The sequence below is a fragment of the Rhyacophila brunnea genome, unplaced genomic scaffold, assembly GCF_057557595.1.
Source record: "Rhyacophila brunnea isolate RB1 unplaced genomic scaffold, BYU_Rbru_1.0 scaffold_2, whole genome shotgun sequence".
Lineage (NCBI taxonomy): Eukaryota > Metazoa > Arthropoda > Insecta > Trichoptera > Rhyacophilidae > Rhyacophila > Rhyacophila brunnea.
In genome coordinates this window covers 47,385,885-47,412,826 of record NW_028232859.1, presented here as the reverse complement: position 1 = coordinate 47,412,826, position 26,942 = coordinate 47,385,885, and the positions used below count along the sequence as shown (strand labels likewise).

At 31.1% G+C, this 26,942-nt stretch overlaps 1 protein-coding gene across 3 annotated transcripts in view; it reads left to right on the top strand.

The window, feature by feature from the left end:
- The first annotated feature begins 396 nt into the window (after positions 1-396).
- Positions 397-26,942, top strand: part of LOC147072430 (uncharacterized) — a 289,337-nt gene continuing 262,791 nt past the window's right edge. For all 3 annotated transcript variants that reach the window (XR_015070705.1, XM_085947663.1, XM_085947662.1), the window contains exon 1: positions 397-983. The gene's annotated coding sequence lies outside the window, so the exon portion shown is untranslated. The remainder of the gene's footprint in view (positions 984-26,942) is intronic.

The following is a 26,942-nucleotide window of genomic DNA, read 5'->3' as shown; positions in this document are numbered from 1 at the left end:
AATATTTTTCTATAATCTAAGCCTTTAATGGAGTTGGAATCAGGAAATGATACTGGATGTAATATATTTTTCAACAGAAACATTTCATCTAATGGTGCTCATTAGTTGTTTTTAATTCGTGAGAATTTTCAACTAGCAGTTTCGCGAAAGGAAATAGTTAAGTGTTCATGAATCGACTTTTATTACGACTGTTCAAAATCATACATCGATTCGTTTCCCTTCGGCTTTGACGCCCGTCCGAAGCAGCCGCGACACCCACTGCGAAGACCATACTGCAGTCTCCCAACACCTGATGAATGTTTATTACTCCGAGAGAGCAGCGAAACCAAACTTACCTGAGCGCGCGGCAAGATCGGCAGAGAGAGAGCCACGAGTGCCTCTCAGTCCTCAAACCTCAGTCATTCGGTGCCATTCGAGTAGGCCGCACACGAATCATTCAACGAAATAAAAAAAAATAATAATTTCAACGTCGTCACTGACAGTTATTTCAACATCAATACATAAAAGGTTTTAAAAGTCAAATACAACGTGGGCTGCTCAAAAAGCTATCGCAATAAAATGTGGACATTTAAATCATAAACAAAAACTGTGGCGTATTATTAATTCTTGATTTATATTAAATAACACAGTGATACGAAAAGTAGTTAACTGTTGAAAATATCGTCCGAACGGGTGGGTACATACTTACAGTGACAGAACTTGTGTTGTAGTAAAGTTGTAAAGTTTCGAAGACTTCATCGTTCATTGTTTGAGAGATTATTAGTATTTTTGTTCGCGAATTATTTAACATCGTTGTGGGCTGAGCCGCTGAGGAATCGCGTCGGCTTTTGCCAGCGCTGTTATTTACAAAAACGCGTGCAAGAATCCACTTCCTCGTTGCGAGAGCGGATTGTTATTTCGTTAACAGGTGTTTGTGAGTTGAGTGCATCGCTTTTTTAGGGGAGGCGTTCCCTACTTCCTGACTTCTCTTCACATAATATAAGGTAAACAGACCCCACAACATTTTAATATTTCGTCACATGTTACACATGAATTTAATTGAACATACCTATAGGTAGATAATAATTAATATAGTGCATGCCATTTATGAGACTACCTATTTCAATTTCAATTTTATTATAATTATATCATTATTAATCTGTTGATAGTTTCATAAATTATACTGTACTGAACACGGTACAATTATTGTATAGTAAATTATAATAATTATGTTATACGTGGTTAATGGCTCAATGAGGCAAAAATTAATATTTGTTTTAAAAACAAAGTTAGTTTTATTTGAGCTATTGCATTTGAGTTATGCATTACGTTGACGGTTGTTTCGGGCTATAAATCCATTGAATGAAGCCCAGAACAGGTCTCAACATAAACAACACAAATATTGTAAAAATAACAACAGCAAAAAGTTTATAAAACCGTTAGTTACAATGGAGTTCTGCTACGTAAACATCAGTTCACTTAAAACACAAATAAAACTGGTTAGAATCTAATAAGATAAAAACGATTCAAGAATCCAAATTTAATTCAATATCCATTCAAAATGATAATCTAAAAATATGTAAATAATTAAAGTACTTTTAAGTATTCACAAAATTATACGAGTTGCAGTGGCAAATTTTGTCAGTCATACGTATTTGTTTTCATTGAAATAATACTACAATTTACAGATGGTGTTGGTTAGTTTTTAAAATTTATAAACCATTAAACCAAGCCATAATAGATAATAGTCAAAAAAATACTCGTCTATCTATAAAATATCTAAAACTATGTAATTAAATCATACTCAACTTTGGATAATTTATAGATAGGGTAATATTTCTTATTTATTATAGTTACGTTTAGTCAGGACTTTAAAAAAAATGAAAAAAAACGATATATTGTGTACCTAATACTTACTTGTCGTATCGCCCAAAGTATACCAAAAATATTATGGTTTAATTGACTAAACATTACCAACATCATCTTTAAATAATAATTGCAGTCTTAGTTCAATAAAAACATATATGTACGACTACAAAAGTAAGTTAAATGTGCACTATTTATGGCGGATCTTAACAGCCTACCTCCACCCCTCGCTACTGATGAGTTTTGAATCAATTACATGATGTTGATTTATTTTAATAGATGATGCCTTCATGCCAAGAATTGACAGTTAAATTCATTACAGTTATCATTAACAATAATTGATGTAAGTAGGTAATATTATAATTGATGAAGTTCAATAGTAAACAAAGATTACTACTAACCGGCATCAGTAACCAGTAAGTTAACTATCTCCTAGTATCTAAATACTTGGTTGTCAGTAAGTACATAATGAAAATCATAAAGCTCTCTCAAAAATAAAGAATTTGGGTCGGTACTAATAATTAATGGTTGCCATTTAGGTACGAGTATCTCATTTTTATATTAGCAACATATTATTTTAAAATAAACTTTACATAACAATCAGTGAATCTTATGTTTTATAGTTTTAAGAGTTTCGGGCCTCTGTTATGGATATATCCAAGTATGTATAAGGGATGGGTATGATAATTTAGTTACACAATCTGTAAATCATCATACTATATCACTAAATTTGATTTAAAAAATATGACTCTAATGCAGCGATTTCCATACTGGGAGGCGCGGAGTGTTGCAAAAAGTTTCTCACAATTAATGTAGCCACAGGTTTGCAGTTTGCAAATGCTTATTTTATAAAACGGCCGCTAGAACTACATAAAACAGTCCTATAAAGAATGTTTGCAAACCTGTCAATATGTGAAAATATGGAGACTAATTTTATAATACCTCACTTCTATAGTATATTGTGAAGCGCGCTGGCTATCTCGTGAAAAAATTAAATAAAAGGGACAAATCATAATGTTGAAATTTGAGATAAATTTGTTTAGGAACGACAATTTTGTTGTTAAACTTGTCTATTTGGTTGAAATTTAAAAAAAAATGTGTGAATAAATCAACGCAAGCACCACTTATGCATTCACTGATTTAAAAAGACTAAGTGAAGGCATTCATAAAATATTGGAGCTTTGGACATCAAAATTACAAAATAATAAGTTCGCCATATTTCCACCTTTAAATGATTTGTGCGTCAGATACATTGAAACAAACAAAAATCTATTTACTGAGTTCTTGGATAGTTTTCTAATGCACTTTTCACGTTATTTTATTAATAGTAAACTGCTTTCTTTCGAGACTACTAAATATTTTAAATATGTGGTTATGCGTTTCAATTTGATGTGATACCTAATATATTATTATGATGATTGATATACTTAAATGATATTTTTTTTATACATGATGATATTTAAAAAGGTGTCTGTATTATTTAATGAAATAAAGGGGGGGGAGGCGCCAAGATTAGATTTTTTTAAAGGGAGGCGTAGTAACATAAAGTTTGGAAACCACTGCTCTAATGGTTAGGATTATTTAATTTCTTTCGATCATGTCCGATCCTAATAGGATCATAATATAGGCCTCCACAGAGTGGAGGTTTGTATTAACAGATTTTACTTTTACGAGAAATGGATGTCAGCCACTTGCTCAACCTATTAGGTCCATACTCTGACTCATACACAAATTGAAAAATCATATGTGTACTTGCCAAACCCACGATTTGAACCTGGGACCCTCGGCACTATAGACTGGCGCGACCATCGTGGGTGTTTTTTACACTAAGGGGATTATTTACACTAAGTGTTAATTATGTTGGCTAAAAAGTTGTTGTTTTTAAAACCATGATAGGCAGTAATAGTAATGACGTCTACGTATATTGTTTAATTATGTAGAAATCTCTCTTCAAGTTTGTGTAAATTATTCACTATTTTTACAATAATACGGGCATTTTCCTCACATTTTAATCATGATAATGATTTTACATTTGTATATTTGAAATATGTAAAATTATGTACATTTTGGTTAGTTAAGTAATTAATACGTTCCAACTTTTCTTAAATGATCATATAGGTGTATCATCAAAAAAATATCAAATGAAACGTTGATGATTGATAAAAGTTGGTTATTTTTTTTTAACAAATCGCCGTTTCATGGTAATAGTATCATATCATTGGTGTAAACGTAAACCATCCCTTTCAAAGTTAAAAAGTATTTTAGAAAAGCCAATAGTATTGTCATTTACTTAAGTAAGTATTTTAATAAACTATTTTTTTATATTCAACAGACATTCAGAATAAATCACAAGATTTTCGAATGGAACATTCTTTTTTGAACATACCTAATCTGAAAACTCAGAGAAATATATTATTTTCAAATTATATTAGTTCTAGCGACAAAACACATAAAGCAAGCAGTATCAATATTGGCTAAGAAACGGTTGTATATTTAGTGTACATACACAAAACTGATGTAAACTGGCTCACCCTACTAGGTGTGGTATAACAGGCTATAGATCTTGAGTATGTAAAGATATGGGATAAGCTTAAACACGTGTAGAATAATTTGTTATTTTCAATAGTTAAGTCTGTATCACAATAATATGCATTAAAGTTTCTAACGTGCATTCAATATTTGAAGACAGTCAGAGCGCTTTGATTTACTCGGGTTTTATGGCTTGACCGTCATAAAGTACCCTGCTTCAAAACCTAAGTTTATGGCGATGACATTTATATTTTATTAATCGGTTCTGTGAAGTGTACTTTATATTACAAACCCAATTTAATAATCGTAAGAAACACAGAACATAATAATAATAAATAGAATTACAATATGCCATATACCAATACAGTAAATTTTGACGCAGAGTTTTGAATGTGTGAGTATCCTACGAAAATGAACCACACATTATAGTGTGTGTAATATACCAATATTAAAATTCTAATGAATTTAAGTTTTGTACTATTCTATTTGAGTCGTTTTTTGCGACCCTGAAAGTGTTTATTTGCCTTTTGGTGAGTGTACATAGTGCCGGAAGATGCCGAAAGGCGAAACCCGGGTCGAAAAAACGACTCAAATACATAACTCAAGTACATAACTTAAATACATTAGGATTTAAATTCAAATTCCATCAAGTACCTTCGGTCGATAGTATTAACACCGTAGACTATAAATACATCATTAGCACCAATATTAAATGAGCGTCAGTGCATAAACCAAGAGCAGTTGTCGGTATTCGACGTATGACGTATTCTTGATACGTGTTTAAATTTATTGTGTATTCTTCCTCACTCGAGATCGGTTGCCTGCTTCTTCTTACCCGTTGGATATTTCAGTTCCAATTATTTATGAGTTCCCTGGTAAGAAATAACCTAACAATTGAATCCAATTAGAGTCTTGTCAGGAGAGAAATCGATAAATATTACCATTATTATTATGATGCAAGGGTCGTAATATTATTATATATCATAGATATATCCAACCACCCACTAATGACATTTTTATGACTTCCTTTACACATCTCTCTCGTTGAGTTATTCCATTAAAGTAGTGAGTACGAAGTCAGTCGTCATTATAAAAGAGTTATTTACAGCCTCATGGGTTTAACGGACGCATCAAAAATCTATCCAAACACCTAGACAGTGAAATAATACATACTTTTCCACCTGAGCAAGTGAATTTGAGCGAAACGTTTTTATTAACACGTTTTTATAACGATCGATATAATAACTTCGCTATAGAGTATAGACTAACGAAATAAATAAAAATATGAACTGATGAACAAATTAAATTATGGTTTATTCACCTTTCCAGTGTCCATCAATCATAGTTAATTAAATTTGTATTCTTATAGTTATTATAACAACAATATAAAATACGTGTGTTAGTATTTTGCTTCAGTGAATAATTGGTAGGTTCATTTTTCAATTTTGATTGAGTGCGAAACATTGAAGAAGAAATAAATACTTTGAATAATACAATATGATGAAAATAATCAACCATTTCTTAGTAATGCGGGCAGTATTGTATAAATACAAAGTATATTATAGAATATTATAGTCAATGATTTAATATAACCAGTTAACATTAAAGCTGATATTCATCATCCATTATCAATGGCAGGCATTAGCTTCCTAAAGCAACTCTTCATCCCTGACGATCCAGTATCAGCGCTTTCTAATTATTTTGGCTGAGTATCTTCAAATCTCATGTAGTACAGTCCAGTCCAGATATTTCTGCCACACGATCAATTACCTACACGTTATTCTCAAGAACTTACTTTCTTATAGCCACTACACATGGAATATTCTTCATAAAGATTTGCATTTGAAGGGATATAAAATACAGTTACTTAGAACTTAAACCGAATGACCATTTGGTGCGTCAAAATTTTTCTGTTTGGACTTTAGAACAATTTGAAACAGACTCATTGTTTTTCATGAAAAAATCATGTTCAGCGATGAAGTTCATTTTTGGTTAAATGTCTTCGTAAATAAGAACAATTATTGTTTAGTAATGAAAACCCATAATGCTATTCTTGAAACACATTTATACTCGCAAAAATTAACAGTTAGTTTGTTATGATTTGGAGGTATTGTACCGTATTTTTTTTAAAACGAAAATAGCAATGCAGTTAATGTCAATGGAGAAACGCTATAGAAACATTATTATTGTTTTTTCTGGATTGAATAAAGTGATTTTGATCTGGACGATATGTGGTTCCAACAGGATGGTGCAAAATGCTATACAGCTCGTGACACAATCAAGTTATTGAGAGAGAAGTTTAGTATATTAAATTGTACAATATATATTATATATCTTATTTGATAACCCTATGCCAACGTACTTAGTAAACACAGCAATGTATCTTTTTTCTAGAAATATATCCTGTAAATGAAAATAATTATTATTGAAAATTACAGTGATGGCCATTGATATACTACTGGATGAATCATATGCTTCTTAAAATGACGCCCGATTTTCAGCGACTCGGCCAGTGTTAAAACTTACTCTTTTAATATCAGCGAACTTAACTCGATATAAGCTCACTTAATATTTGTTTCGAAAACGACCTGGCAATGATTATGAGTAAGCCCGATCTAGCTTGCATCTTACTCTAACTAATAGTCAGCGCATGACGACTTGCTCTGTCCCTTCAGACATGAATTTTTGGTAGCTTGCAAGCTTTGGGTTGCAGCACCCTTAGAGTCACTATTCCAAGAACGCAAATTTAGTTTTACAGCCAGGGCAATACGGGTGAAATTCGGAAATCCATGTTAACGGTCTTAACGCATTATACCTACAAGGACGATATTCGTAATATCTTCTTTTGTGGTACATTTTTAAAATGACACTTGTATGGGAACTCCTCATCTAGTAGTATATCAATGGTGATGGCAGATAATAATATTAATCGTTTATTGTGTTGTATGCAAGTACGTATCTATTTATGTGTTTATATTATAGACTCTTTTGATGTTAGTTGCTGTTATGCTTTACGTGATATTTTATACCTGATGAATCTGTGAGAAATAAGGATTTAATAATAATTGTATGATTGCTCTAAACTGTTCAGAGGTATTCTTTTAAATCTTCTTATGCTTCGATTGCGTTAAATCTTCGCTGTGTTAGGTAATCTTTTGGAGTAATTTTCGCTTGGCTAGGGTGTCTTAGGTACCTATCTCAATTAGATATTTGATGCTTTTCTCTTTTTAATATCCACTTAAATCTACATACTGTTTCTTCATCCATAAATACTGCCAACATTGACCTTCATTTCTATTGCAATCCGGAGCGTTTATCTCATATAATTATATAACGAGCCGCGACCATTTTCTTGTTTGAATTGCTCGCATGAACATTTCCGCCGCCATTGCTTCTGGCGACATAAAACATGTAACTATTGCTCGAATCATATATCTATAATAATAGCATACACAAACATAAATAATGATAGTATCTATCATATTATCAATATGTACTGTGGTCATAAACTTAGCCAAAGAGAAGGTACACCTACATATTATTATTATGTGATATCCCTAACCCTTAATTTGATTTATATATAGAAACATAAACAGTTGATGTTCTGTTAGTGATTCACAATTTGAGAATATTGGAAGCCAAGATGGTGATAGAGTGTCACTAGAATATTTAAAAGAAGAAATAATATATAGTTTACTCGAGAACTCTCATCATTACCTGTATGCATGTAGGTATTTTTGAGTTTTCCGGAATCATGTGGTGTTTTGTTCATGAAAAGGAAAAAACTTGTCATTTTCCGGTGTATGTTATTGAAAGTATTGGTTTAAAATCGATAACCTCCATTTTTACTTTTTTGATATTTTTCTTGATTCTGATTCTATATGTAGGTATATCAAATCCAACTACGTTTGTTAATTAAACGGGAGGCTGATGGAAAAGTCACTTCTATTCATTATCCGCCATTATAACTAACTTTATTAATTCTGTCTTAAACTTCTTTATTAATTGTAATGACGTTAAAGATATTTTATTTTCTATTTACAATGTCAAATAAGATCGGTGGTTATTTGCTATATGGCGAAATATGGCGGTTACCAACTTTGAAACTAACGTTCTCAATTAATTGTGATAGTTATTTGATTTAAGTGGTCAAGTTTTCTGGAAACATAATATGCATTAACGACTAATTTAAATGTTTTCTTTACCAGTATGTGTCATTTTATTTGATTTGAAGCAGTGATACATTACTATTGATACAAGCAACGTATTTAATTCAAAAATATCTCAAACTGTAGTTAACATAACATTAATTATAGTAAAGAGTAAAGCTTTAAAATTATTATGACTCAGTTAAGAGTTAAATCGTGACTCAATTTTTTCTGTTATTTATAATGTAATGACTTTTGAACATCTTCTGGCAACATTAAATGAATTTCTTTTGAAATAACTGAATACATAACGATGAATATTATTAGTATCATTCAGTAACTGTAAATGTTTGAAAATAAACACAACGCAAATATTTTAATTGTATGCAAAACTACTTCACACTCTAGTTTAGATAGCCAAAATGGGGAACATATCAAAATTCATGATGCCTATTTCATTTTACAGTTTCAAATTTTAGAACCAAGACTGTGATACTTTCTCAAATAATTTATCAATGTCTGACAATTTATGACTGATTTTTATTACTGATTATACTAAATCACATTATTTCTTATTTTTCAATGTCGCCGCACCCCAAAATCAAACCTTTTTTGTTTTGTAATATCTTTTCTTTTGCCAGTTTGGTCCTCTGCATATTTTAGTTATGTCAATAGTTATGGCTAATAGTTAATAGTTATAGTTAATAGTTATGGCATAAAATACATATTATGTTTTCACGGTGATGTGATTAAATTTCTGGTTATTTTTATTATTTTTTTCTATACTCGTATATTCATCATATTAACAATTACGTAGACACTCTGTGTTCATAGTTGGTAGTCTTTGAATATCATGGGAAATATATTTTGCTGTTAGAGAATTCATCTTCTTGGGAATATTCTATCAAATTAAATAACACTAATATTTCCAGTAGAGTGACATAAAACTAAAGACTAAGCATAACCAAACCTAACCATAACTTTTAGTGTAAGAATGTTGTCGATATGCTATGTGAAAACATACATTTATGATATGGCATATTTACCAATATAGCAAGTGTTTTATTTTTATTTAATTTAAAAAAAAATAGAGAAAAACAACAAAAATGTTGTTACCAGTGAAGTTTCTACAGATAGTAGACAACCTAACCTAACAGTATGGTAAACATACTAAAGAATAACGATAATAAGTATATAAGTATATTTAAAATAATATATATTATACTCACCTTATATAGTAAGAAAAAAAAGAATGGAAAAAAGAGAAAAATACACACTCTTACAAATTTTTATGCTTATCCAATATTCCCCTACACTAGAAAATCATACTCCCAGAAGGTACCATTATTTTTCTGTTCCCTGAAAGCAGTTTGTTTGTTGTTGGCGAGTTGGCCAATATTTATTGTGAATCACTTTTTATAGCAAATCCATGTAGAACAATTGTTGGACTAGGTATTTTATTAAAAAAATAATACAAGCATGAAAAGGAGACTCGATTTTTTTAAAAATCTAATATTAAGAGCTGAAGAAAATACAATAAGACCGTAGTCATCATTAAACGACAGAGAAAATTATACGATTGATGAATATCGCTAAAATGCATTTATTTTGAATATCATTTGTCACCGAGAACTGTCACATAAACATGAATAGTATACAATGACATTAGATATTATAACGTTCATTTGTTTTTTTTAATCTTACATAAAAAGAATATCAGATTTTCCAAATAATAAATTTTAAAATTGGAATAACGGAAACGGAAGTGTTTACAAAATAAATATGGGAAAATACCCCTGATGATTTTAATATATTATGTAGGTATAGTGTATACGATAAGTACATACCTACCTACCTACCTACCTACTAATTAATTATTAATCTTGTATAAATAGAATGTAATGATAAAACAATTTCGTAGCTTAATAAAATATGTATCGGAAATGGCGCGTTTAAAGAAAATAAGTAAGTTGGATATATGATTGATAAATGACAAGTATTGCAAGAGAGCTTAAAGAAGGAATTTTTGATGAAATTATAATTATTTAGGTTGACATGGTACAAAAACAAAGGCCATTGCATAAATCTAGATGGAATATAATATTATAGATATACCTAAGTAGTAAATAGCGTGGTCAATAATAACTGTTTCTGAATACAACAATCGTAAGATGCATTACGACATATTATGCATCTTCATTTCGATTACCCAATTATCCATAAATGTAAGTAAGTACGGGATGCTTTCGTGGAATTCGATCAGCGGCCAGACCGGGGCTAGAGATGGGAATTCACTCCGCCTTGACCGATCAAATAATTGAGTTAGATAAGTCACGCGTCGGTTTGTACCTTCACAGCTATATCCTGCCTGCATCTCGCCTGAAGCATTACGAAATATCCGCAATAAAACAAAAAGATAAAAGCACGAAATATTATTAAAATCATAAATCAATGCGGCTTGAATGGGAACTAGCTAACACTAGATATCCGTTTTTGAATAATACCAGTTTTATCTTGCAAAAGAGTTATTAACGCAATGAAGTCTTTTGTTTTTTTTCTTTGTTGGCTGTTCTACCGTAAAAATATAATACCGACATGGTTCATTACCTTTTAATAACATCTACTGGATTTTTATAAAATCAAAAAGTAATAATAAACCCACCTTTATAATTTACAGTGACGTCGCTAGGCAAAGTGCCGCCCTTAAGTAGACTTTTAATGCCACACCATTTCATTTTTAGTTTCGTTAGGTACCTACTTACTTATTTTATTATTTATTTTTGGCTATTTTAAACAGACAAGTATAACCACAAATCTTTTAGTTGTCATACACACTATCTATTGAGAATAATTAGAGAATTTCCTTGAAGCCTACTCTCAAACAGTGATGTTTTTAAGTACGTGAAAGTCAATGGTGATGACAGGTTTGGAGGTACCCTTGTAAAAATATTGCCTGTGCAATAAACCGCCATTACAATATGTATTACAATACTACACTAATTGTGTAGTCAGGTTCATCAATGCTTCGATCATTTTTTAAACTATGATACTGTTTAATGAAACGACCGCATCGTCTGTTTTATGGAAAACTGTCACTGCTCTCAAAAGTTTTGTATTCGTTCCTTCATTCGCCTCCCTTTGTAATGGGACCAGTGGCGGCTCGTAGATATTATATCTGGGGGTGCTGCCCAGATATAATATCCACGAAAAACATTTTTTTACATATATTATCTTTTTATTTTCTTATTACTACATATATTGTAATAATATAAGTGAATATCATTTGGTCTAATTTTATGCAAGGTAATCGGGCAAAGAGGCGTATCAGTGTCCCTTCATCACACTGCTACGTTTGCTTTAGTGTATTTAATGTAGAGGAGGTAGATTTTATTTTTCAGGCATTCACACACCCTTGCTCCGAGGTAAGGTTCGGATTTCAACATCCGCCCGTGGAGATAAATAATTTGTCTTAATCCATTTAGCTTAATGTTGTTTGTATCTTTTATTACACCAAGTGATTGAATAAAGCTTAGACTATAGATAAATCTAGACGCCACCCATTGCATTGCTAAATGAAACTGCGTGCCGTGCGTTTGGTTTGTGGGCGAGCGAACGCATTCGCATACAAATGTTTGAGACTATATACCATTTCGCTAGTGCTTGCCCAAAGTGCTCGCACTAGACGCTCAAAATTAAAATATAATTTTTTATTTTTTTTACGTTATATTGTATTTTTAAGCGGTCAAAATGCAACCATTAGGTAAAGATATCCATAATTTAAAATATATAATAATATACAAATAAATTATCACGAACATGTATCAACTTACCTATGAAACGTAATACCATCTTCTTGCTTATCAGTACGGCTGCCACATTTTAATACAACACACACTACTTAATTAACTAAAAATATTTACCACTGACTTTATGTTTAACACAAAAATAGCAATTTTAGCAACACGGTTATCGACGCTTAGTTAAATAACAAACTAAGATTTGGCGGCTACACTTTAACAAACCTTCTCCCACATCTGTAAACCTTTTATCTTACTCGATTATAAGGGTGCCGAATACTTTCTCACTCGCACTTATGCATCGTTTTTGTTCAGGCTTTAGAATAAAGGAATAAACTAACTCCGCCCCCTACAGTCCTCTTTTAAAGTGCCGGACTTAGATGTATCAGTAGGTACTTACGTATCATGTATTATCAACTACCTATAATATATTATTTTATAGCTAAATCAAGTAAGTAATTACTTCTCTGCTACAATATGCAATAGTAGAAAATATCATAATAAACGTAATGAAATTGTGCAATCAAACGAGATTAAAAGATTATCACTATTTTATGTACTTACCAGTAGGTAACAATATTATAATTATTATTGTTTTAATAAATTAATTTTGCATCATCAGGTGAGAAAATCCTAAAACAACGAGTAATCCTAATTTCATTGTTACCAATTTAATAATTATTTCATGTGTTTTAATTCTTTGAATAAAAATAATAATAAATACAATATAATAATAAAGAACTTATTGGTACGAGTACGCAATATTTTCTTACTAGTTATTATTTTATTATTACAAGATTATCCACTTTTATTCGTTTTTTTACTTCTTGCAATATTGCTTTTGTACCGATTCCAATCGCCATTAAAACTGACCGCGCAAATTTAATACGTTCGAATTAAGAACATAATAATTTATTCAAATGAAATGTGTTTTCCATACGCCATTTCCCTATGCGTGCGATTTCTTTCAAAGATGGTAATTATTTAGCCATGCGTTTAACATAACGTTTCACTCGCCAGTAATACATACTTAAACTATTTACGTGTTTTTTTCTCCTACCTATGTAGATATACTACTTACACAGTTATTACAAATACATAACCAATAATTATTAGATAGAGATGAAGTCACGAAAAGAAGCAACGCAAAGTTTGCATGTTGATTTACTGGATATTGACTATGTTACCGAACTTACGTCATATACCGTTATTTAATAAGCAAAATATTCAGAGTTGGAAACGATTTAAAAAATTTAGTATCTTCTATATAATATTTATAATAATATTATGTATTTAGGTAAGTGTCAAGATTTATAAAACTAAATATTTTTAACTCAACAACTAATTGAATACATATCTAGCTACTTCTCTCGGAATGGAGCACATAATCTATAGAATCTATCGAATATTAAATAGTGAACGAAGATTTAACTTTGAAAATATTTATTTATTTATTAACAAAACAAACAGTTACATTTTGAATAGAAAAATATGTTTAAAAAAGAATAGTAAAATTATATTGCAACCAATAAAGTTTTATAAATCATAATATATGTAGTTAAGCCTAACTAGAATAAAAAGTGAGAAAGTAAAAAGAGCATACATATAACGAAATTACATATGACTATTAACTCAACAACTAATTAAATACTTATCTAGCTACTTCTCTCGGAATGGAGCACATAATCTATAGAATATTAATAGTGAACGAAGCTTTAACTTTGAAAATATCATCAGTTATTTGCTTTCTGGTATTTTCCCTAATCTAGTTTCTACTCCGTTTCTCCTTTCTATGAATATGTGTCAAATAATATTTCACCAACTAAATCAGTTGTATTATTATAATTAGAAGATAAAAAGAACTTTTTATATCCTACGTTTTTAAATTTTCTGTTGAATCATAAATAAACTTGACATGACTAGCTTAAACGATCAAAAAAAAATTGTACTTGATAGAATTAATACTGAAATGTCATTTTGACATTTCATATTGATTTCCATAGTAACGCACGTATATATATTAATAATTTAGTTGCTAGGACCCCCGACCCCTGGCAACCAATAACAGTGGATTGGAATACTGATTTCTTCCGAAATAACTTTGAAAATGAATTCAATTCTACTTAAATATGGCTAAAAGTATTAAAATAATGCATTGGCATCGTGTTATGATATATTCTAAAAGTTTCAAATGCATAGCTAGTCGGGAAGTTAGTTAAAAATTGATTGCAAGGTTTGTACTCGATAAAAAACTACCGGACAAATAAGAATACGACCTAATAAAAACGTTGTAATAAAAATAAAACTGAACGTCACATCTTTATTTTAGGTAGGAAGGTATCTTTAAATAAATGATATAAAGCCACAGAATGCCATGTAGGTATGTAAAAGTTTTTTAAACAGAATAATTAAATTCGGTGTTGTTTGGGCATAACCTGATAACTGCTTTTTTGGTCATTTTATGTGAAAATTGGGTCACTATAGTATCATCTTCCATTTGGTAGCAACCCGATATATATTTATTTTATTTGAAATGCTCAAAACGCTACGGTAATAATATGATGATATGTGAACAAACACAACAGTTAGTTTGCTCAAAACATGACCAAAAACCTTATCATAGTTCAATTACTGATAAGTGAAATTATTTTCCTAATTCGTGGAATAATTTACAATCTAATTATTGTCATATTCTTCGTCAATTAGTATTTTATTTAAAAAAAAAATCTCAATGTTAGACAAGAAATGAACCGATATATTATGTGGGCAATTTAAAGCTTAAAATAGTTGCTCGCCTGCAAATTCAACATTTTGCAGTTAACATGATATGCCCAAACAGAAACCGATTTGTTCCTGAAGCATACCGGAAGACAAATTTGAATACGTCAGAATATTTTCCATATACTTAAATTATTTATCTCAATAAACTATAATTATTATTTAACTTAGGTACTTAACAATATTATGAATGTTAAAACCTGCACATATTTCCAAAACAAGACTTAATTTCATTGTATTATAAAGTTGCCGTACTTGTATCTTTCAAAGACTTTGTTAAATTATATTACATTCATTAGTTTATTGCTATCCAGAATTAAATTAAACAAATCATCTGGTACTTAATAAAGTATACCTAATATAAGATATTAGAAAATGGTGAAAGTTTTCCGAAATTCAAAATAATTTGACAAAATAACAAACAGATACGCTTTTTGTATTGTGTCTAAATTCACAACGTTTTTGTTCCGCTGCAATTATTCATACATTTAATACAATAATAAGTATGAGCATTTTAATCGCTGAGCTTTTGAAGCAATTATAACACTGAAAAGCAGAAAAAAACATAATGATTTTAGAAACGACATTTGTAATTATTATTGTATGGAGAAAATGTTATCTATCATTTTCATTTATAAGTAGATCAAATGGGCTGCCACGGAATGGAGGAGAATCATTTTTATGAGAAATATTTGATATCATTTTACCCAAACCATAGTGTTATTGCTCAATGGTAGAGAACACGTGACTTATGTATAATGCGTTATTTAAACCAGCATGACAGCATAAAAAAATGAACGGGACTATAAATTGTTATATACTAATACCATACGTAATAGAAAGAAGATTTTTTTCTGCAATAATAAAACTGTATGTACATTATTTAATCAGCAAGATAATCGGGGGACTCTCAATAAATTAGTGTATAAATTAATCAGATAGTCCAGCCTGCAAAACCTAGCAGAATATATGGAAATCGCTAGTTGTTCCTTAATTTGTACAATATTAAAATGCTGGTGGGACTAAAATAATCTTAATTCATTTCTTTTTTTACTAAAACTCAGTGATTAGTATTTTATTACACGATATAATATGTTATTGAAAACCATAAAATTATACAAGAGTTCCGCAAATAAAAGTGAATATGTTTACAGGGAAATATTATCATAGTATACCTACTTTGTTCGAACCAGGAAATCCCGCATGATAAGCGGCATCTTTAATAGCTGAGCCATTTCACAGTTAAATCGTAAACAACGGATGTTTAGATCAGAAGGTAAACATAATTATTCTTAAGGTTACTTTCAGACGTTGGAGTAAGATATTCTGCGTGTTTAAAATAAAAACACAGATCCAAATGATGGAACGGAAGAAAGTAATTAGCATTTAGGTCTATGAAAATAATACATATTTTTATGAAGCGTTGAAAAATGGGCAATACAACAGAATAAGTAATTAAATTCCTTTTTTCATTACAATAAGAATACATATTACTATTCTTGTGAAGTATTATTTTAATATGTGTGAAAATTAGTCTTGTCTACTTTAACAAATTATAGATATATTATCATAACCGCATTTCTACCAAGGGGAAATACCTCTTTGAAGTACCATCAGTTATCACAAAATGTTTTTAGTTAGAGAAGCGAGGTATGGAATTCGCAAGGGTTTATAGATACTAGATTTTTTCAACGCATACTCAAGTAAATTCTCCTGCACTACTCATATTTTTACCTTCGTTATCTCGGAAAGTAAATAGGGAATATATATTTTTTTACATTTCTCTCTGGAAACTGAACACGAAGAATCAATCGATTGGCGAAAAATTCAGTTCGATAAAACCGATTGAAAAGCTACCAAATATATTGCTAATTATTTAATTTTCGGCCAATATATTTATTATCAATCTATCTGTTCAGTTAACATTGAAAATAATATTCCAATTATTTTTATTTTAATATAATATTTTAATAATTTTAAGACGGTAGAAAACATAACTGCTCTGTCCAAGAAATTCAAAGCAGTCGGCGCCAATACCAAATTTCGAAGGCATCAATTGCCTTCCGCTTCCTTACCTTTAAGGTCCATGATTCGACACCGTACAAAAATATGGAGAACACTAATTTTTGCACAACATCATTTTCGTGGCAATAGAAACGCATTTTGCGCCTTCTTATCTTTGTTTCACACCCGCCTTTTCCACTAATAACTATGGGTATTGAAATTGAATATTGGCATCGAGCCATTGTAAGTCAGTAGTGCCATTAAATTTTTTTCAATCATCATTTATCATAACGCCAGTCAGACTTTCTCGATTCTGTTTATCGCAGAACAAGGTGCGAAATATACAATAGAAATATGTTGGTAAGTATTCACTTACAGAGATTTCCTAATCGTTCATCGTAACGGTTTGCACACTGCTAATATACTTTAAAGAAGTCAGAAGCGTGTTAAGTAATTAAAAGTACTATAAATAGTTCAACAACCGAAGATTAGAAGGTAACGGGTTACGCTTTCGATTTGCGGGTAGTAGATACTGGTTAAAAAAAAAACGTTATTACACCCGATCCTCTTTTTGCACGAAGGATATGTTCCAAAGACTACCGTGAAAAACAAAACCGTGTAAAAAAAGATAAGGCGCCCATACAAAAATGATAGATAGGTTCCATTACTTAAAATCAACTCAAAATAAGAAATTCTTGAACTCACAAAAAAATCTAATTTATTTATTATTTATACATAAAAATATGTATACATAAAAATACATAGTTTTCGATTTAAATTAATTTTAGCAAAATAAATATATTCATTCAGTGTCGCTACTTGACAATAAACGTGCCCGTTTACTGCTGTTTTTTGCTGGTGAAAAATCACTCTCATTGCGTGAAATCTTTAATGACGCTGACGCCGAAGCACGCGGCGCATCTCTCGTATCGAACCCGAAGTGACTGACTAGTGGCGCCATGCATGTCCATATGTATGTCTGGGCGGCATCCGGTGACAACATATATATGCACCAGTGGCGTGCGGTCCATTGCAACGCAATTTTTTGCCAAATATGTACATACATACGTATTTTTATTCTAGTTTTTTTAAACCGTGTTAAAGCAAAAAAATCTGTGTAAATAAAAAATAATAAAAAATAATCGGTACTTTTTTTAAACCGTGTTATTTCTAAACCGTGCAAAGAGAGGATTGGGTGTACTTCACACATTGCATATCATTATATTTGTCATTTAAAATAACTTTATAACTTGAAAACACCTCAGATAATAATTATATACCCACTAGAAAAAATCATATTTGAAAACATACGATGCTCGACGGGATTTTAATTCGTATAACCACTGGTATAGCGCCAACTATGCATTAACCAATTATGCTACGAGCCTCCTATCTAATAACGACAATTTAAACTAGTAAATCACACATGAAATGCTTAACAAATTATGTTTTTTTTTTACTATCGGTTTTTGTGTATTAAATCAAGGAATTTTAATTACCTTACTAACTAATCGACGCCCGGCTCTAGCTAAATATTTTAGTTATAACGTCTACTTGAAAAAAGAGTTGTTTACGATGACAGAATTCATGAGGCAGTGTTTCTGCGGTATCCATAGCATACACCCTAGTCACGTAAAGCGCCTTTTTGTGATTACATCAGTCATCAAGGACCTACACATATATGTTTACGAACTCGAGCATTCGAAGTGCGGCTGTATCGATGCACCCAAAATATTTGAATCGTTTCCGAGAAACCAAGAGCTCATGCAACACGCAGTCTTTCGTAATCTCGTTTTATCTCACAGAATACAATAAGATTGCAAATGAAAATTTACTGCAGTAATTTATAAAATAGTCAAAAATAAATTGTGTTTTCCTTCCTTCCTTCCTGATATTTAGTAATGTCTGAAAGGATGTAAAATAAAAATAAATAATTCATTATTTTCCGGAAAACCTTACTATTGGTTATTCAAGATCTTGTATTATTATTAATTTACACGTTAATTAACGAATGCATTTCATTTTACTCGCCTTCATTCATACGCCATATTATAAAATGTGAGTAATATGAGCTTGGCACAGTTATTGTGTCTAAATACTTACTGACGTTTCCGCTGTATTATCTCTGATTTTGACAGCTTATTTACTTCTTGTTAACGAATAATATCCAATACCTTTTATATCTGGTATTACACACTTGGTTTAAGAGATTTTGATTGTGTTTGTAATATAAACGATTTTGTTTATATTTTTGTAAGATATCGAATCATGGACTCAAGGCAAGAGAGCGGAAGGAAATTGATGCCTTTAGAATGTGGTATTAGCACTGAATGTTTTGTATTTCTTGGATAGAGCATGAGATAAAAATATCCATCATCCAGTGATTTCGGATAAATAAACGGTTCTCGATAAGAAATTGATATCTCTCGAGGTGCCGCATAATGTAGCCAAAGTATGCCAATTTTTTGTTTTTAATTCTTTAGTCTTTTTCAGCCTCAACATTTGTAACTTTGTCTTTTCAACTAGCATATTATGTACACCACATATTTTGAAAGTTTTTTAGGAAGATCTATGAAGGTTTTTGAAATTCATGAATAGTGAAGTGATCATAGCTTTTCCCGCTTTTATCGATGCCACTCGGTGTTTCCAAACATCCCTGTTGATTGCCAGTCCTCTTGCGTTTTCCCAGGTCAGAGTCTGAAGGAGATTGTGTTTTGCATAACTACATAGATCCGTATGTGAATTTCTATGTTTTTGTATGAAATTTACTCTCTGTAATAAATACTGAATCTTGAGTTGGTGAAGATATAAAAAGTTTAATCACATTTCCGCTCTTGGAGCATACGGTCCTATACCGTGTAAAGGTATCTTAACAGACTTTTTAGTAAACCCATGAGAAACTTTCTATTCACTATTTCCGATAAATCTATGTATTATATACGTATGTAGTGTAATTAGACACCTTCATAGTAATTTGAAAAGTGACCTCCAATAATTATTGTGTCAAATGTCTTGAACAAATGTGCGTTAACACGTACCCACGTGAAACATTGACTATTGATATAAAAAAAGTACGAGCAGCGCAAAGTAGCAGATAAATGGGCATGTTGGTTATAACGCGGAGAGACCACAATGTAAACAAATGGGTATGCATATATAGAATTATAGTACTCTATGTAGTAGAGGTCGCAATCTGAATGAATTGGAATTTCACTCGATGTGTGGATGACTTCTGGGCAAATATAGAAATATAGTGGTATTCGAAACGTACTAAACGACTACAGGACCGTCCTTTAAGCCTGTTGAATCGATGGATACGTTATGTTTGAGGGATCTACTTGCAGTGATGTCCCGTGGGGGTAGGCAGGTCATACGGTGCATAGTAATGACACATTATAAAGGGTGACAAATGAGGAAACAAATACAGTTTTATTGAAAGCAGTGGCGGTTTTCAATGACACAGACAATGTGGTCGCTTTATTCGAAAATATCGCCATCTTAGTTTAAAAAAAATTAAAACATGAAAAATCATAAATATTGTTGTAATACCGATTGTGATGACGGTTTATCACACATGCAGAATTGTGTACAAAGGTGCCTCCAAGCCAGCCATTGCCACAGATATCCACGTACCTAAAACCACCACTATTTAAGAGTACATATGTAGAAATACTGATTCGATGTCTGTTTAACGGGGGGTACTTTGCCTAGGGACATCACTATTTACTCGGCAGTGAAAAACTAGGGACTGAGAAAAATAGAAGGAACTAAGAAAACCCTTTATCTAGTACTAGTTACTAATACACATTTATTAATATTTCAATGGATACGTATGAAAAACAGAAATGGCAATGATTGTAGATAGAAGATAAATACAAAATGATTGGATGCTAAACATCAATATATTCTCTCATAATCACTTAAAAATTCAATTGACTCATCGCTTACTCATTTTTACCATCGGTTTATTAGCTCTCGATTTTTCCCAACTGCGACATAATTCTCTTTATTCAAAACTATTTCGTGTAACATAATCATGGCCCCCACAAGAGGGGGCTGACAGGGCTCTAGCCTGGGGGCCCGGCGTGGTGGACCGACCAGCTAAGTGAGATAAACACACATCACATAATTGCACTAATAGTAAAAAATGTTCAAGCATACTAACATTTCAAAATATGTACTTGTGCGATGCAATTTTCGATTATTGTTTGTCGATATTTGACAACTCCAAAATTCAAATACGTGTATTAAAAATACAAAAATCGCTATAAAATACCCTTAATTACACTATTTGTATTACACAACTGTAGATCGTCACACTGACTTTAACCTTAGCGATAGGTAGGGGGGCCCGCCGAAGATTGTAGCCTGGGGGCCCGCTTCAAGATGTGGGGGCCATGAACATAATATTTATGATAATAAGTGCCGGAGCTCCGCCGTGATTCGCTCCGGTTCCACTACACCACTGCTGATGATGATGATATTCCGTTTCTTCCCAAAGCCGAATATGCCAGAATACAATTTCATATTAAAATGAGTCAACGTTACCATCTACCGTAGATTGTTATATTATAAAAAATTATAACACATTGACTTCTACTGTATACATGTGAATTATTGTTATTTATTTAATTTTTTTCGTGTAACATGCAGTTTTCCCTGCATTCCACATGGGTGGGTACTTTGTAAGTTATTTATTATAAATAAATCGCGTCAAATTGTTGGGATGCATACTTAGGACGCATACAAAATCATTACCATTTGCAATAGTTTGCATAGTATAAAGAAAAGCCAACAACACCTCGGTTCCCGGCTTTGTGTCGGCGCGACCAGAAATGAAATTGCCCGCGCTCTGGTGACGCGGCGGCTATCGCCTCTTCTCGGCCGGTCACTTACCTCGCCGCAAACCCACCAACTGTTAGTTGCTTCTTCTTACGATGGACACGGCCTAGCCACGAATACTAGCGTTACGATTTAGACACAACTAGAAACAACACCAAAATACTCGTCAGTATAATAATGAAATATCACCCAATTCGATTGAGAGATTTTCGCTAAATAAATTGTCTTAAGATGTTTGAAAGATACAATTGTATCAATGCTATCTAAAGATAATAATATGCGGTAATTTTCTTTTACGCAAATGACGCAACCGTTTTGTCAGAATGAAATGAATGGGGCCTCCAAACGGATCGATTTCACAGAACAAAGAATGTTAAAATATTTGTTGCTAAAATACAGCAAAATAAGGCGTAAATAGCAAATATTTTACACCTACATCTTTGGTAGTGGATTCCGTGAACGTGATTTTTTTTTTTGAGAATACATTTTATTAAATGCGAGGAAATCGTTAAAAGGCCACTAAATGCGCCACTGTGCCAGAACCTAGATTGCTTATGTTTTAAACCAAAAGAATATAAATACATACTTTAAAACCAAACTAAGTAGCTGCTCGTGAAATTAACATCACGTATTATTTATGTAGGTACAAAACGAACAACATTAAATATATCTAAACACTTTAACAGTGTCTTTATGTGTTTGTAAAACCCTTAATTTTTAGCAATCGGCATACAGTATAGGTACATAATATACAAGCTTGCTAATAATATTATTTATATAACTATTATAGCTTGTTTACTCTTTTAAATTAAATAATAATACATATTTTAGAGGGAACTAAAAAAATTACATAAGGTTTTACAATATCATTCTTTATTTACAAGTGTCATATTGGATTTAACTTACTTCATGACAAGTAAATTGGTAAAATAATTAAACCGAAGTTAAATGTACAAGGATTACAATATGTATTTGATAACGAATTCGAAAACGTGTTGGTGTGCATGATATCAGAATCAAATAACAAAGTTATAATCTATCCCTTAGCAGTATTGAAAGATGGTGACAAAAACCTTTTTTTAGTTTTTTAACACTAACTGCTATTTTAATGCATCATAGAGCACAAATTTGCTATAATCCAAAATTATTACGTCATGATTCTCATTAAATTATTTAATGATTAGTCTTTAGTAATCGTATTTTGAGCTACATTTTCGTACATTTTCATTTCAACTTATTAAAATCTTTGTAGAATATAGATAGAGGGAAAAAATGAAAAATTAATTACTAATTACATATTAATATTTTTTGTTACGATTGATTATAATACCTGACAATAAAGTTGATCCCTGGTTATATTTCTCTCTGGTTATAATATCATTAAACTATTAGTAAAATTGATCACTATTGTAAGTACATATTGTTCACTTTTTTAATTCTATACACATTCATATAATATGTAAATACTACGATGTAAAATTCATCCGTTCAAAATATTTCTAGTTGTACGTGGTTAGGTAGTATCTGTTGGCCTCACTAACGTCTAGTTTGGTAGGTCGACTAAGTTCGCTCGGATTTTGAATCTTGAAGCCATTTCGAATTCTATTGCCTTACCGCTAATGTTAATTTCCGTCATGTCTGCGTGGATACAATTTTGACAAATTTTATATTTATAAATTAGGGAGGAAATTCGCAAGACTCTATTATTATTATTGTTGGGTATGTGCTACTAGGGATTGCAATTTCGAATTAATATATCAATACAGTTATATTGATATTCCGGTCTTCGCTAAATCACATAGAAAAAGAGTACCTATCAACAATTATTAATATAGCTAAAAAAATCTATTTCAAATATTATTTTATAGAAACTTAAAGTACCTACCCACATTTATTCATCACCCACAAATATATATAGATCATAATATTGTAGAACTGCTGATTTTTACAAATACCTACTCTATGTCCGAATGCACGAAAATCTCTCTCAAATTCACCGCTTGTTGGATGTATTATCAACGTTAGATCAATAGTTATAGAATATTTGGAAATATTCGTAACAAGTCTACTTCAAGGATGTTTTTTTTATTGTTATTGTTATTTAGCTTGTGTTGATTTCAGTTATTTGCGTTTTGGCACCATACAACTAATACACTAAATTTAATATAATATACAATTATTTATAGTAGTAAGTACATAATACAATAATTACAAGATAAAAAGTAATTTTTAAATACAACGTTTTTATTCTGTTGAATCATATAAACTTGACTAGACTAGACTATCAAAAAAATTTTTACTTGATAGAAATAATACTGAAATGTCATTTTGACATTTCATATTGATTTCAATAGTAACGCACGTATATATTAATAATTTAGTTGCTAGGACCCCAGACCCCTAGCAACCAATAATAATGGATTGGATTACGGATTTCTTCCGAAATAACTTTTCATACAAAATAGAATTAACTGAAAAAGAATTCAATTCTACTTATAGATGGCTAAAAATTAAAAAAAAAAATGAATTGGCATCGTGTTCTGATATATTCTTAAAGTTTCAAATGTCTAGCTAGTCAAGATTTGTACTGGATAAACAACCACCGGACAATAATAAGAATACGACCTAATAAAAACGTTGTAAAATAATATTAAATGCATTTTCTTAAAACACAAATGCGCATGCTTTCTTAATACCGGTATTATGGATTTTTGAATTCGGTTTTTTGGTATCGATCAATAATTGAATACCGGTTTTGAAATACGAATATTTCAATCCCTACGTGCTACATATCATATTTTGCTAAGACTTAAAACCAAGTAGGTACATATTCTGGTAAATTAATTTTGTGGATGGTGATTTAAACCTTTAGAAGAAATCTACGTAAATATGTATTGAGTTCGTAGAAAGCTACTATGAAATATATATATTTATTATATCTATTAAAATATATTATATAATTTCATATTAAGCAGAATTAGTTCCGGATTGTATAGCTAAAAGTTAATTCTGGGATAATAAAGAATTTTATTCAGGAATAATAAAATTGAAAATTATACACAATTGACCGGTGAATGGCCAATATTTATAATAATGTCAATAAACTTCATTATCATTTTTACTCGTAAGCGGAGACTTTTTACGATTAATGTTGCTAAATATTCATCAAAAGTTCTTTCCGTTCATTAATTAAGTTTTTAAAAACCATATCTCTTATTATTACAGTTATAAGATTTGAAACTGGATCAATAGCATTAAAACAACGCAATCCACCAACTACTCTACAGATATATTGGATTAATAAAAATCAAATTGATATTGTGTATTTAGATCCAGGGCACAGGGTGTGTAATATTTCCCCTCCTCTCTACACTATTTTCTACCCCCTTAACCCTAAGCAGAGATTGAGTTAATGGTAGAGGTCTGGGGGATGATATTTTTTATTAAAACTAATATTTAGATTTTAAACAAATATTATATGAATACAAACATCATCTTTAATTCAGACAGTTTGAATGAATTATAAACAAGTAGATATAATAATAAGCATAGTATGATCACGTACTATCGAACAAGAACTTCTTGTGCACGTGTTAAAACTGTGAACTAAGAATCCTCTCCAGTGCAGCTAATGGCACTTCCTTTTTCAAACGAGGAACGCCCCTAAATTTACGAGTATCATTTTATTTTACGTTCCTGGGGTGTACAGATCTATCAACTTACGTAATTTGAAGCTTTTAGTAATAAAAAATATGTCTTAAACGATCAGGAGTGATGTAAGAATTGTTATTATATATTTTTTTGGTTTATTGCAAAGAAAAAAAGGAGTCGCATCTAAAAAGAGAGCCTATACATTATTTAAACATGCCTTTAGCACGCGTTGTCGCCATGATAGGTACTGAGAAGTCTTCTATATGCGACTACAGCGACTTCCTGTTATCGCCAATTTCTTATTTTCGGATAGTTTGTCATAAATAATGTTTCTGCCAAAGTCAGATTCATTAATGATTTTGATTTGTTAAGCAATATGCCAGGAGGCTGATATATTTGGCATTATCCAATAAAGTGTAAATAAAACATATCAGATCTAATATATTGCTCAGGCTTAATGATCACCATTATAGCATAAACTCGTTGATTGATTTTTAAATCCAACATAAAGAACTTTCACTTTTGTAATTTAGAATGTAAAGGTCGCTCACATCATATTGTTTTCCGAACAATGAGGAAGTGTAATTATTATTTTCGTCGCTTCGAACATAATCTAGATTTTAACCTTCAAATTTTAACTGCATCGGAAAAGTAATAACGCGAAATTGCGACAGTTTTGTCTCATGTGAATAAATTACATCCTGTGAATTGCGAATCGATATAGTACCACCTATTGATTATAATTTCAATGTTTTAATATAATATGTTCTAACTAAAAAAATATATTAACTGGAAGCGAAAAAAATGTAACTATTGATGTTAGATAAAAAAAATAATGTGTTCTTGTAATGAACTTAACTTATTATACTTGAAATAACAAAAAGTGATTATAAATATTATAATGATAATCTAAGACGAAATATATGTATAATCATGTACAATAATTTAATGACTAAAAATAATAATTCATTTCGATAATGAACAATAGAAAATACTTAAATTTCTCTCGGTGGTAGACATTGAAGTAAGTACTATATTGTAGTGTAGCACTTGCTTTTCCCTCCACCACCCGTCACGTGTCCACATCCGTTAAGCAGGCGTATACCGTGGCGTAACAAGCGTTAGGCTCTCTTCGAATTTGTGTCCCGGGAGCAACTTTCCAAGACCTTGGTTGACGTGCACTAGAGTGTGCGTGATTCCTACTTCGATATAATGTCATATGGTCAATTCTCGATGAGAAAAGTCCTTACTATTTGTACTAACTATTAGAACATGTAGTATTGTCTCTATAACCCTTGAGTCTTGGTGTCCTTTAGAAACCTACAATATCTCGGACAATATTTTCAAA